We start from the raw sequence: 14,942 nt of genomic DNA, 5'->3' as shown, positions 1-14,942 counted from the left end.
TGAAGGGGAAAAAGTAATAATAATTCTGATCCATTCCTGATTGGTAACTGACAGCAGAGAAAATCACTGTGATATGCTTGTAATGTTTTTCAGAACAAAAATGCTCTGTAATTGACATTACTAAGTAAGATAACCCTAAGGAATTGGTGACCATGGAGCTTATTAACTTAACATGACAGTGATTTTCATAGGTCTTTCTAACAAGAAACTTACAGGGCTGAGGATTTAGCTCTGGTTCTACCACCTGCCTTGCAAGCACAAGGTCCTGAGTTCAATCCCCAGTACCAAAAAAACAAAAAAGAAATTAAGAAACTTATACTTACTGTCCATCCAACTGCTTATTTTACAAGTAAGGAAGCTAAGATCCAGAACAGTCAAGTGTCAGTTGAAAGCTTTGTCAGGAGGCAAAGCCAGGCTTCCAGAGCTTTGGCTTTATCCTATGTAAAATTATATACCACTGCCACTGTTCAGTTAGATATGAAATCCTATTTCCCTGACTGTTTTATTCTCTGTCTTTGAACCAACACAATTCCAGTGAAAATAGCACATCAGGAATAGCCAAGAAGGCAAGTAAATTACTTTAATAATAGAGATGGTAAAAACAATAATAACTATGTAGAAGATCCACAGATAGCTTATTTTCTTGAATGTTCCTTCTCTTTCTGTGCCCCATGAATCACACTCCATTTGAGAAGAAGGGATTATTGATAGGGTGATATTTTTAGTTGCAAAGAAATGACTCTCTAGATATCTTAAAAATTCTCATGTGGGGGGCCAAGGATTTAGCTCAGTGGTGTCATTGCTTGCCTCACAAGTGCAAGGTCCTGAGTTCGATCCCTGGTACCCACCCCCACCCAAAAATTCTCATGTGAAAGTTTTCTTTTTCCTGGTAATAGTTTTGGTAAGAGAAGAAAGAGGTCAATTTTAACCCATTACTGTCCTCAAGTGCTGGAAAAGGTTATTTTGGATTTCCACACTGTCCTTACCGGCATCCTTTCTGAATGGCACAAAGGCTGTATCTCTTGAAACTGTCAATTCATTCTCAGAAAAGTACTTAGTGAATTTCTCTAGCCTTTGAGAAGATGGAACAAAGAGGATCTAATAGATCATTTGCAGAAGCACCATGCTCAAAAGGAAGGACTGTAGGATAGGAAAATGAAATGTTCTACTTTGAGATTTTAAGATGTTACTTAGAATACCAGAATATATTTTTTCTGCTCAAAACTCACTCGATGAAGTCTTTATATTGGCCCAAGATTTTCTAAGTTCTCTCCTCATCCTCCCATTGCTACTGTGATATTAATGTCAGTGCTTGCCCCATTTTTATTTCTCTCCAATTATATTGATCTTTTTTCTGTGCCTAGAAGATACACAGGCATTCATCTATCTCATATCAGATGTTTTGTTTTTTTATTTCCTCAAAACATGCTCCAGTTATCTTCGTGGCTTGATTTATCAATGATTTTAGGTCTTTATTCAAAGGTTACTTTCTTAACGGAGCTTTCATTTAGTATCCTATTTTGTATTCTACCTCCCCCAACACATGCACACTAAAACCTCTGGTACATAAGAGGTTTTCCACCACCTAGCACACATATTTTACTTGTTTTGTTTATTGTGCTTTACCCTCTCTATTAAAAGGTAAGCTCCTTGAGGGCAAAGATTTTGGTGTGCTTCATTTTTTTGCCATATCAATTGGAGATGATGCTCCACCTAGTACCTGGGAACAGTGATTAGCATAAAAGTTTCTAAAGAGCAAATAAATATCTTGACAAATAAACACAACACAGTGGTATTTCTGATATTTCTGTTTTGCATTCAATTTCTTGTTGGCACTTGTGAAAAATGCACCTAGTCAGCTTAATCATTTGCAGAATAGACTTAAACACAATACATTTGTTCATAATTTATGTTACTCCCTAGGAGCCTCACATCTCTGATAGACTTTGCTATCACTATAAACTGAAAGGCAACAAGGATATATTTGCATGAGACCAGAGCTACTGTTCAACTCAGTGAAAAGCCCTTCAAACTGATCATCAGATAGAGAACAACCAAAGTGCCTTACTGGTTGGCTACATTTTTACTTGTTAGTTAAATACTGTGTACATATAGCAATGGCTGTGGTGATATAAAAGTATTCAGAAAGCTTATTTATAAACATGGAGTTTAAGTCACTAGACAAACCTGTCTGCTTCTCTGGCATGTAGACACAGGAATAAGTGTACTGGAAATCACATATTTCTAGCATCTGGAGACTGAATATTCTGTTGGAGATCATATCCTGCCTAAAACCTTGTAAAAATTCTGGGATGCATTATCCACATTTCTACTTCTGTTCATTCTCTTACATTTCTCTACCAACTGCAATCCTCATCATATCCTCCTGTTATTGGACATCATTAAGGAGCTTATCATATGTCCTTCCCAAAGAACACTTAGAGCACTTATCTAATTTGATTACTTTCTGAATTTTGGAAAATACTCTTCACTAGATTCCCATTGACACCTAACACAGCATTTCCTTGCTTTTTTATTGTTCCTTTTATTTCTCAATTTTCACTTTAAGCTCCCCTTCAGAGTATTATTTAATGGTTAGTGCTTCTTAGACATTTTTGTTATTATATTCTCCCTCCTCTTTCTTTTTCTCTTTCTCTCTTCCTGAATAATTATATTCAGACCTCATATAAAAGCTTCCAGGCTTCATAATTCTATTTCAGATATCTCTCCTGAACTCCACTCCTATACTTATAATTACTAGGCCTCATTGGGTATACTACAAGAATCATATATCCAACTGCTTACATTTATCATCTTCCCTGTTCTTGTGTGATTAATACTAGAATCCTATGCAAACAAACAATCTTGAATCCGTGTAGTAACTCATCCTAGACTCTTCCTTTGAAGCTTTCTCTAAAACATCACCAAATCTTCTTACCACATCTTACCCACCCCCTTAGTCCATGGCACTGCCTTGGCATAGGTTGATGTTTCACTTACAGTATCTTTATATTAACTTCCTATTAAATCCATCCTTCATAATAATATCCAAGGTAAAACTCTGAAAACATACCTAATTTTTTCTCCTTTATAAAAGGTTTTAATACAGCTATCTCCTTTTCCTTCCCTTAGAATAAAATCTCAATGCATTAGAATGGCAAAGTCTTTCATAATTAGGTCTTTCTTAACTTCATTCTTATTACCTATCATCATGTACTCTCTTGAATAGTTATCATATAAGTTCATATTGCTTTTGATTTTCTATGTCTTCCATCCTTTTCACAGATTATTCCATTTACCTTAAATACCTTTACTCATCTTCTTTTTCTAGACAGCTCACCACAACTTCAGATCTTGTTCCATCATTGCCTACTCTAAGAACCATTCCTTTGACCCACCACTTCATTCAAGTAACTGTGCTATATTTTTCTTTTGGACCAGATGTATTCCTCTATCAATAGATTCAACCTGTATACTGATGCTTTTTAAGAACAATAACAGAATGGCAACTTTTAACTCTTTATATCCCTTCTTTAGTGTTGACCTTATTATCTAGTATGTCATAAGAAATGTTCAATGAATTCATAAATACATTCTGGATATATTTGACAAAATAAACTATGATAAATTATATTATATTGAAAAATAGAATATATCTCATCTTCATGACTATAATGAAGAGAAGTGCCTTTACTACTCTTCCCTCAATCCAATTTACCTTTATCGGTTACAAAAAATGAAGATGGGTCAGAGAAGTTTCAATTTAAACATAGATTATAAGTTTGTGTTCCATGAACATAGTGCTATTTGTGGTGTAATTGTGTGTTGAACTCCTCTTAAGTGAGTAGGTATTCTATGATTTTCTAATAATACTTCAGAAAAAGAATTAGGTTAATTTCTTTGTTTTAAAGAGATCATGCCATCAGATAAGAAAAATAATGATAGTTATTCATTAAGGAAGAGACTCAGTGCTCCTAACTCTGATTACTGATTGATCATTATCTATCTTCTAATAGTAAATGTCTGTCTTCATAGAACCATAAAGTTTTTGTATCCCACACATTTTTCTGATGGGGAATATACTTACCCCTGAAAAATAAAGTTTGTTTTATAAATTATAAAGAAGTCACTCTTTATGAGACAATTGAATTAAGGATCAAAAGCTGATTCATTCCCATTAGTGTTAATTATAAAATGGATATTACATTTTACAGTGTTTGTTATTAAATCTTTTTAAAGCTGTTTTGTGAAGTTAAATTCTCAAGAGATAGCCATTTTGATTCCGAGATCTGTGTGAGCGCTGGGCTGGCGAGGGGTGATGCTGTGTGCTTTGCTTTTCTGTTGTTGAACAGGCAGGGAGGGCTTGTTGATTTGGTTGATATTTGCATGGCTGCTGGAGAAGCAGGGTTCAGCAGATTCCTATACCAGCCTTCCATCTGATTCTGATGTGTCCCTGGAGGGAGACCGCGAGGCAGTGCACAGGGAAGCTGAGCGGCAGGCCCAGCTGGAAAAAGCAAAGGGCAGAGAAGGTGAGCCAGTACCAGCACCCGGAAGGAAGCTCCCCTGCTGCCATTCCACACTCCTAGGGCAGAGAAGGTGAGCCGCATGGGCTCCAGAAGCATCCCCCACCCCATGGAAATGAGAAGACATGTAAAGAAGCCTCAAAAACAGATTTCCAGATTACCTACAGCAACCCCAAAGGGAAACAAGATGGAACAATCTGATACTCAACTACCTGGACTCTCTGAACTGGCAATAAAAGAGGATCTGGGAAAAATGAAATCAGAAATAATTACTCAGATAACAGCAAAGATTGTGCTCATAATGCAAGACATGATTAATAAATCTAGAGAGGACACAAAAAATAGAGGATCTGAGGAATATGATGGAATCTCAACATAGGAAACAAATGGAATCCATAAAACAGATGCAAACAGATTTCCAGGAGATTAAAAACTCCATAGAAAGTCTGCACAGCAGAATGAACCAATGTGAGGGCAGAATTTCAGATATAGAAGAAAAGATTGCAATTAATGACCAGGAAAAGAAAAATTGCTTTAAAAGAGTAAGGAACCACAAGAAATCAATCCAGCAGCTGCTAGACGATCCAAAGAAAAATAGCATAAGACTGATTGGAGTCAATGAAGAAACAGGAGGGAGTATAGATGACATAAAAAAACTCTTCACAGAAGTGATGGCAGAAAACTTCCCAAGGAGGGGAAAAGAACTTGACATATAGATAAGTGAGGCATATAGGACACCAAATAGCCTTGATCAAAAGAAAAATCTAAACATAGGCATATAATAGTTAGGATTCCAGAAATCTAACAGAAAAACAAAATTCTACAAGCAGTGAGAGAAAAGGAACAAATCACATACAAAGGAAAGCCCATCAGAATCACAGCAGACTTCTCAATGCAAACCTCAAGGGGAGAAAAGCTTGGAGTGATGTATTTCAAGCCCTAAAGGAAAACAGCCTCCAACCCAGATTGATGTACCCTGCAAAACTGTCTTTCAAAATTGATGGAGAAATAAGATACTTTCATAATAAAGAGCACCTCAGGAACTTCATGAATACCAAACCAGAAATCCAAAAAATTTTAGACAATATCCTAGGAAAAGACAATGAGGATCACAACCACAGGAAACCCAGCAGAATGAATCCATTGGGCGTGACAAATTAAATGCAAAGGGGAAGAATCCAACAAAAAGAAAAAGTCATGACAAGGCTTTTAAAACTTTTAACTTCATCTCCCTAATGATTGTATAATTCAATCTTGTTAATGTACTGATTAGTATTTTTCTGATTCTAGAGTTGCACACCTTTCCTTGTGCTGTACTGGCTATTTATCATCTTTTTATGTCTACTTTTTAACTGGGTTGTCTATTAATGAGCTGTAAGAATTCTTTATTTATTCTGGCCATATGTTATATTCATTGTAAATATGGTCTGTTTAAGGACTACTTTTCATTTTAATGATGTCATTTAAAGTTCTAAATTTTGATGGAATCTCATTTATCAATTTTTTTTCTTTTATACATCATTGTTTTGTTTCCTAGGTAGTTCTTGCCTACCCTAAATTCATGAACATTTTCCCTTGTAATTTCTTCTTAAAGTTTTATACTTTTAGGCTTTCATATTTAGGTTCATAGATCCCTTCAAGTTATTTTTATGTGTGGAAATAAAGAGTTGAGGTTAATTTTTTATATGTGGATACCAGATGTTCTAGTGCCATTTGCTGAAAACACTATCTTTTCCTAGGCTCTTGAATTGAGTTTATATTCTATAAAATGCTAATGTTAAATAATCTTTCAAAACTCAGTAGACCATATATGTGTGGTTCTATTTCTAGATTCTCTGATTTATTCCAATGATCTATATGTCTTTCCTTACACCAACACTGCCTTGATTACTGTAGATTTAGAAGAAGTCTTAAAATTAGGTACTAAACATCTTCCAACACTGTTTTTGTTTTTGTTTTTCTTTCTACTTTTCTAGGTCCTTTGTACTCCTACATAACTTTTAAATTTCAATATCCAATTCTTCATTTATAGGAAGTATACATAGACCTGAATTTTTATATATACCTTGTGTTTTCTAATCCTGCTAAATTCAAATACAAGTTCTAGGAGCTCCTAGAGATTTCTTAGTATTTTCTCTGTAGATGATCATTTCATCTACACATAAAGATGTTGCTTCTACCTTCCCAATCCTATCCTAATTGTGTCATTTAATTGCCAGATGATTTTGTTTGGGCCTATGTTTCAAAGTTTAATGGACAGATGAGGAGTAAGCATATTTGCCCTTGTTCCCCACCTTAAAGAGAAAGCATTGTATCTTCTCCATTCATATAAGGCATTCCCACTGGAATTATGGAGCACATGTCTTTAATCTGTTGAGAAGGTTCTGTTCCACTTCTAGTCTCCTGATAGCTTTTGCCATGAACAGCTGTAGAATTTAGTCCAATACTTTTTCTCCAACTAGTGACAGGATCATATGGCTTTTTCCTTTCCTCTGTTAAAATGATGACTTTTGGGGGTGGACCTTCCAATGCTGAACCAACACTGCCATCCCTATAATAAAACTACTTTCTACATACTGCCAGATCTGACTTCTAATAGTTTATTTTGTTAAACAAATTTTTATTTATGTTCATACTTTTTTCTTGTATTATCTTTATCCAGTTTTAGGATTAGCCAATGTTGACTTCCTAAAATGAGGGGAGAAGTGTTCCTCTTTTTTTCTGCTTTAAATGTTTGATATAATTTATCAGTTAAAATGTATATGAGCCTGTTGTTGTCATATAGGTAGGTTTTCAAGCTAGGAATATACTTTCTTTAATAGGTGCTATTAAAATTTTATATTTCCCCTAGAGTTAGTTTCATTAATTTGTTTTCTAAGGTACTTCTTAGAAGTTGTCAAATTTATTTCAAAACAGATTTTTGAAATATGCTTTCTATATCCTTTAAAATTCTGTAAAATCTGTGGTAATGTCTCCTAGGTCCTGATATTTTAATTTTAAAGATGTATAATTGATATTATGTAATAGGAAGTAAAGGTCTAAAGGAGCAGAGGAAGTGGGAGAGGTAGGGGAAAGGAAAGAAGGGAAAAAATATGAGAAAAGGAAAAAAATGAATACAAAATCTTTGCAAATAGGGAAGGGTGGAAGGGGTGAAGGGAGGGCAGGGGAAGGGGAAAAAATAAGAACCATGATACTCATGTAATGTACAAGGTCCCAATGATGTATGTAAATGTATTTTATACCGGAAATGTACCAATAAACTTAATGGGGAAGAGAGGAGAGGGGAAAAAAAGAGCCATTTTTTCTATCAAAAGGAAGTTTGAAAAATATTCAAAGTACAACAAATGCGGACATACTTAGAGGTCATTCATGTTACTCAAGATAAAGGATTTTAGTAACATTTTCAAAGTATGATTTAATGATGAATTATTATTTTAAGATCAAATTTCCTATTGCTTATGTACAATATAACTGTGCCTGTTATTGTAATAATATTTGCCACTGAGAGACAATTAGCAAATTTATATTATGAACATTAACACTTTTCATCTAAATCATTTTGACTCATAATGAGTATCTAGACTTTCCTCATACTCAAATCTCATTTGATTTCAATATATTAGAATGATGATGACCATTAAAAATGCAGCTACATGAACCAACAGGAAAGCAAAACTAATTGTTTACATTAAACAAGAGTCTAGATCAATGTGTTGCAATCTACCAAAAGCCATGTCCAGTGGGGACATGAATTATTTTTTCCTAGTTCAGACCTAAAGTAATGTCCATTTTCTGCCATAAGTGAAAAGGATGTCCTAAGACAGCAATGAACTACTGGTTCTTGGAGAAGGAACACTTAATGAGAACAGAGTAAAGGCAAATCATGTGTGACCTAAAAAACAGTATGTACAGAACAAGATTCTATGGCAATTTCACCATAATAGTAACCCAATTCCTGATAGAGACTGAAGAAAAAAATGAAGCAATATGCATAAGTGCTCAGAGTCAGCTAACATTACTGGGCAACTTTACCCTGGAAAGATATTCAATATGAAGTATGCCACATATAACATTATACTGAGTTAGGTTGAAAATCATTGATTTGTTAATAAATGTTGGTTTTAAATTTTAAGCAATTTACTTTGCCTTCTTGACTTGAGGTAGGATTGCTTTCTTTCTCTCTCTCTTTCTTTCTTTCTTTCTTTCTTTCTTTCTTTCTTTCTTTCTTTCTTTCTTTCTTTCTTTCTTTCTTTCTTTCTTTCTTTCTTTCTTTCTCTTTCTTTTTCAGTTTCCCCTGGAAGAAAATGAAATAGTTTAAACGAAGAAGAATAAATTGAAATAAGAGGAAGAAATGCCATATTTTTAGAAAACTTTTAAAAGGATTCTGGGGCTGGGAATTTAGCTCAGTGGTGCCGTCACCTGCCTTGCAAGCACAAGATCCTAAGTTTGATCCCTGGTACCAAAAAAAAATTTTTTTTTAATTTAAAAAAAGGATTCTGTAGTAGTTAAGAATTAAATTGGATAAAAGATGTAAACTTGCACTAAGTGCCATGCAATTGTTAGGTATTGTCTAATTAGTCTGGAAGAGTTTTGGTGATAAATAGCTAACTGGTGTCTGGGAGTAATTTCTTTTTATTGTTAATGCAATGCTGAAGAAGCACACATACGTGGAACAGATTCTGTATTCCAACTGCTTTTATCAAGTAGGCCTTATCTGTATAGTTTCATCTATTACAGGCATGAGACTGGCAATATGTGCAGATTTGTTGTGGAGTGTGAAGCTCTGAAATTACCTATCCCCTGTCTCTCTCCCAATACCTTACCTAAAATTTCTATCTACACATGGGTTTTAGTATCATATCTTCAGCAAATCTCTTTTTAAATGAATGTGAAATACAAAATTGTCTTGTTTTTATCTAATGATGAGTGAAAATGTGATATAACAAATCTTGGAGCCAGCATGGCGGCGGAACACAAGACCAAGTTGTCCAAGAACTTGCTATGCATGAAGTTCATGCAAAGAGGACTGTACTCAGAAACCAAGAAACAGCTAGAAGAGGAAGAAAAGAAGATCATTAGTGAAGAGCACTGGTACTTGGATTTGCCAGAGCTTAAAGAGAAAGAAAGTTTCATAATAGAAGAGCAGAGTTTCTTGTCATGTGCAGATCTTCTCTATGAAAGAATGTCATTCAGAGGATTTAATCCTGAAGTTGAGAAATTAATGCTTCAGATGAATGCTAAGAACAAAGAGAAGCAAGAGGAAGATGAAACAGTAGAGCTTGATGTGTCAGATGAAGAAATGGCTAGAAGATATGAGACTTTGGTAGAGACAATTGGAAAAAAGTTTGCCAAGAAGAGAGACCATACCAATTATGAAGAAGATGAAAATGGAAACATAAAACCAATGAAAACAAAGAAGTTGTTCCTAAAGCCCCAAGATTAAAATGGATGCCTTCAAATACAGCTCAGGGATACCTGTGAAAGCCCCATATTTTGGAACTTATCCTGATGGTGTCTCTGTTGCTAATTAATGTTGCTAATATGTAATGCTCATTTGTAAAGAAATGCATAATTTTGGAAACATGCTGTTTTTGAAAAAAAACAAATCTTAAATGTCTAGCTCCTATTGCACTGTCTTGTTTAGTGGGGAAGCCAAGTGACCTCAGGTGCCTCCTCCCCAGTTGGTTTCTGAAGGGACCCGCAGAAGGTAGGAATTTCAAGCATGTGTCTGTGGATGATGCTCACAGCTCTACAGGCCTCCCGTCTGTGTCTGCTGCTCTGGCAATCCTTCTCACTGACCCACTGATGCCCTCCTGCTTACATTTGTGGCCATGTGCTGCAGGTCTATGTGGAAGGATGCCTGAGTCTCTGAAGACACTGGTAAACACAGCACTGTTTGAATGTAAAGAAAAAACAGGAAGAGGATTAGAAATGGGAAGAACATATACTGAAGATGTCAAAGATAGCCTCAAATTATCACTGCTCTCCTAACACCAAGGCTACTCAGCCATACATGATCTACCAGGTCTCTTCTCTGTTGATTTTATCTCAGGGGTCTAGATTATATACAGATCCACTTCAGCTCACTTGGAGATTTTCAGTCCACCAGAAGACTTAGGATTCATTTGTAGAAAATTTTCCATTGTGCTTTCTTCCTCTGTGCAAATCCAAGGACACAGTTGGGTAGCTATTTCCATGCCTGTGAATATTTCATGACAGTTAAGAATCTCCCCATGGTGATTCTCACAGTTGCCCATAAGCTTGATCCAGGGTCCAGGATCCAGTGGGCATGGCAATTGGCATTCCTAGGCATCTCTGTATCTCTAGAGCATCAGGATTTCCCATCTGCTGTCCACTGATTACTTTTGAATATTTTCTTTCCTCAATCTTGGAATGCCTGATACTAAGAGTATTTGAATCCTCAATTGTATCATGCTGTTTGCAACTCCTAACTCTGAGTATACATTGAAAATCTATTATATATGCATATTGTAAGAAAATACAATAAAAGAGTCTCCATTCATGATAAACTTTGGATTTCATCAAGAAGAGACAAAAATTTCTTTACAAAATAGGAAGAGAAAAATGAAGGAATATTTCCCAAATTCCTATGATACATTAAATTCTATCCCAGTTGTTTTTTTAAGATAATCATGTCACACTATAGGATATAAAATATGTTCTGAAATGGCACAGTTGTATTTCAAAAGATTAAAAAATGGGCCCCAATTCATGAAGCACAATAACAAAAAGTTGAGTTCTAAAACCAACCTCCTAGATTTGAATCCCATCTTCTGCCACTTATTGGTCCAACTCTCTGTGCCTCCCTTTACTCAGTTTTAAGGTAGGTTCAATACAGTGGTAACTCTCTTACCAGGTGGTTTGAGGATTATTATAAAAGCTAATGTACAATGCCTCACAGCACCAAGCCTGGAACATTGAATACATTCAATAACTAGTAGCTGCTACTATTAGCTATATACATGTTATATTAGTATGTAAAAACGTTTATTGGTCCTATATTTCAGTGAAAAAGAAAAAAATGTGTAGACCTCCAATACCACCAAAACAAAAATAAAAACCCAAATGACCATATAAAACCAGGAAAATATATGCTGAAAATTAGGCTAGTTAAAAAAGATCACGATAAAGCTTTCATTAGTAGAGGATGCATGCCATGAATATATAATTGCCCTGCTTCCATTTTAAAAATACTAGCAGAAATTTTGTCTTATACATTGAAAAATACTCATAATTGTCAGTGAATAAACAAAATACCACATCTCATTCATATGTGGATTCCAAAAAAGTTAATCTCACAGAAGTGGAAAGTATAATAGTAGTTACCAGATGCAGACAAAGGAAGAGCAGGATGCTAGTAAATTATATATAATTACTATTTGATAGGATAAATTTTTAAAGAGCACAGTGGGCAAATATATAGGACCAAAAAGTAGAAAAGTGATTGACTGGTACCGGTGGTGAGGAGTCAGGAGTAGAAGCTGATGCAGAGTTGTGAAGAATGACTTTCCCTGAGGTTATGTAGTATCTTTGTCCTGCAATGAAGATGAAAATGTTCTTAAATTAATGTAGGGATAGTTTTACAACTCTGTGAACAAGCTAAAAACAATCCATTGGACTCTACATATTAAACAGGTGACTTGAATGATATGTGAATTATATTCCAACAAGCTACTTTTAAAAAAACTGGAATATATGGAAGAAAAATATCCTCACCATCAGAGACACTCCAATGGTAAGCAGCCCTTCTGGTGAAGTATCTGTCAGATGAAGGGCTGGGACAGAGCATGAGGACATATAGTATCATCACTCCAGCTATCCACTCCACAAACCATCAGAATTCACAGCACCCAACAAAAGTCAATAGAAATAACTTTTAGGGAAATATGCATAAGAAAGGGGAAACGTAAAATCCTGCAATGGATTTATATAAGGAAAGCCTGATTAAAAGAAGTTTTGCTTTCACATATACCTTTGCTTTGTCCTTTTGATTAGAGACTTGGAGTTTTTATACCCCATATAGAGGTTTGGTTTCAGATTGAGTGAGAAGCATGCCTTTATTTTGTAAAGTGGAGAAAGGGTCTTTGTTAAATAGAGGAAAACAAGAATGATATTCCTATGATAGATGCATTCTTAAGCAGATTAGTTTTACAGAAAAATACATACGAAAGCTGGGGATCTGGAATGTACAGTAATTCTCTGCAAATGCCTTTGTATGCCTTGAAAACTCTGTGTACTGCCAGGGTCTGAATATTTTAGTTTGAAGATCCTGTCTGCATATGTTGGCTATGTGTGTGGTAAGGGAGGGTGTGCACTTCATGAAATCAAACAGACTTCCCACATATGCTCCCTGAAAATCAAGCATTTGTCTCTTCCTTAGATTAATTTCTGCTGAGTCTGCTATCAATTCCCACCAGACCAAGAAACCTGAAGAAAAGGTGCCTCTGGCACCCAATCCCTCACCCTGCAGGTCAGCTCTCACAAGGACAGTCCTCCCCGACACTTCATATCTTGAAATTTGCTCTTCACATCTGTGTTCTCAACCTCAGCCTCCATCTCCAACTCTCTCTTTCTTCCCCATCCCTAATTAAGGTGTACTTCCTGCTTCTCATTTTGGAAGAGATCCCTTCTCAACTAGCTATATTTTAGAAAGGGTGCAACACAAAGATCTACACTATGTAATAATAGCTATTAATTATATGGTCTTTCCCCAGTGAATTTTCATGTTTTAAAGGAACCACTAGGGACCAGGCCTTAACTTAGTGACATTAATTTCAAATGGGACCAGGATAGGGTGAAATACATGTGTAGGCCTAAAGAACCTACCACGTGCCCTTTGGATACCTAAACTAACACAAGGAAGAGCAGGACAAGGATTTCTTGTCCAGAGGCTGACTGTGGACTTTTTTCTTCACACCCTTGTCTTTTAAGGCCTGGGCATTTCTATCCCTGTAGTATCATTATTAAGTCAAGATGTTAGTTTTCTTGTGTTATAATGTTCATTTTTCTGGCTTTTAATATAATTCATAATCTGCTATGAAACTTAGTCTTAAAACAGATAATTTGTTTGGAAATTAGAGCCCACCTTTCCAGGCAGCTGGAGAACTCTGCTATAAAAAATGGAGATAGTCTCTAACCCTTATAACTATTTATAAGTAATTATATTTTAACTGTTGACTTAGCAATGACTGGCATATAAAAACTAGCTTTTCCAGATATACTCTTTAATTACTCATTAAGTACATATGGAACCCAATTCCTCTAGCTTCTGCAAAGGTTAGTATTTCTCAGTTTTATAGCCATATTAGCAATTTTCTTCACTTTCACATTTCTTCAGAGGGCATATTTTGATAAAGTTCTTGTTCTAAAGGCTGTGCAGAGTTTGACATGCAGGAAGGAGCATTTACTCCTGTCATTCTCCCCTCCCCACAGCCTTGGACTCAACTTTCAGAAACTGGATTGTGAGGCATCTGTTGCTTCTGGCTCAGCTGACATAAATCCCACTTTTTCCAGTACAGTTTGAGGCCATTCTTTCTTTATGATTTATGTCTATTCACATTGTTCCAAAGGATGCTGTTCTAATTGTATTATGTTCTACTCTACAACTGGTATGTATTAAATAAAAAATAACTTTGTTAAAGGTGGATAAAAATTGGGAAACATGAAGCCAACACATAACAGATTTTTCCTGAAATGTCTCTTAATCCCATGGCTCCAAAATAGGGTTTTCATTGTATGGCTCAACTGTTGAGATAAGAGGAAGAAGTAAGGGACACTCAGTATTGTTTACACTAGCCTGGGAGTGGGAGTAGGAGCTGACTTTTCCGAATGGAATATTTAAAGAAATGCAAAATCTTTGTAAATAGGAATGGAGGGGTTGAAGAGAGGGCTGGGCAAGGGTGAAAAATAAGAACCAAGAGAGATTATGTAAAGGTGCAAATTTCCAATGACGAATGTCATTATATTGTATACCTAAAATGTACCAATGATTAGAATGAATAATCGATAATGTAAAATAGGAAGAAAAGGTCCAAAGGGGTAGGGGTAGTGGGAGGGGCAGGGGAAAGGAAAGAACGGAAAGGGAAAATGCTGAGAAATGGAAAAAATGGAAATAAAGTCTTTGTAAATAGGGAAGGGTGGAGGGCATGAAGAGAGGGCTAGGAATGGGAAAAAAATAAGAACCAAGATGCATTATGTAAAGGTACAATTCCCAATGAGAAATGTAATTGTGTTGTATACCTACAATGTACCAATAAAAGAATTTAATTTTAAAAAAAAGAAAGAAATGTGGAAAAGTGTTTATATTGAAGAACATGCAGGGAAAGTTCAAAGGTGTCTTAATTAAAATCATCCCAATTCTTACAGGATTTTGGTCCTCTCCTAAACAAAGAACAATAG

At 35.5% G+C, this 14,942-nt stretch overlaps 1 protein-coding gene and 1 pseudogene across 2 annotated transcripts in view; both read left to right on the top strand.

The window, feature by feature from the left end:
- Ptprr (protein tyrosine phosphatase receptor type R) overlaps positions 1-14,942 on the top strand; it is a 281,279-nt gene that overhangs the window by 3,335 nt on the left and 263,002 nt on the right. The window lies entirely within an intron of this gene.
- LOC147823656 (M-phase phosphoprotein 6 pseudogene) lies at positions 8,772-12,917 on the top strand (annotated as a pseudogene).

The sequence above is a fragment of the Heterocephalus glaber genome, unplaced genomic scaffold (genome assembly GCF_053883595.1).
Source record: "Heterocephalus glaber isolate CG9 unplaced genomic scaffold, H.glaber_assembly_v1.0 deba00001571, whole genome shotgun sequence".
Lineage (NCBI taxonomy): Eukaryota > Metazoa > Chordata > Mammalia > Rodentia > Bathyergidae > Heterocephalus > Heterocephalus glaber.
Note: the sequence above shows the minus strand (reverse complement) of the source record. Positions and strands in the feature narration are given on the sequence as shown.